We start from the raw sequence: 269 nt of genomic DNA on the forward strand, positions 1-269 counted from the left end.
TTCTACAGATCCCCAGCTTTAGGTCCGATATCACTCCCTTGTAGACCAATGTAAGTTTTCTGAAAAGTCTTACATTACACAGCGCCTAGAACAATGGGGCGCAGAAACTACTGTATACACAGAACAATACTTCAAAGCACTCTTCCCCGTAACACTGCACAAAAACCTAAGCTATGCAATGGAAGTTTAAAAACCAAAGTGACTCCAACCATACAAGAGGGCATCCCAGAGAAAGCTCCGGAAGCGTTTGTTAAAGAACACTACACAGC

The sequence above is a fragment of the Lepidochelys kempii genome, chromosome 25, assembly GCF_965140265.1.
Source record: "Lepidochelys kempii isolate rLepKem1 chromosome 25, rLepKem1.hap2, whole genome shotgun sequence".
Lineage (NCBI taxonomy): Eukaryota > Metazoa > Chordata > Testudines > Cheloniidae > Lepidochelys > Lepidochelys kempii.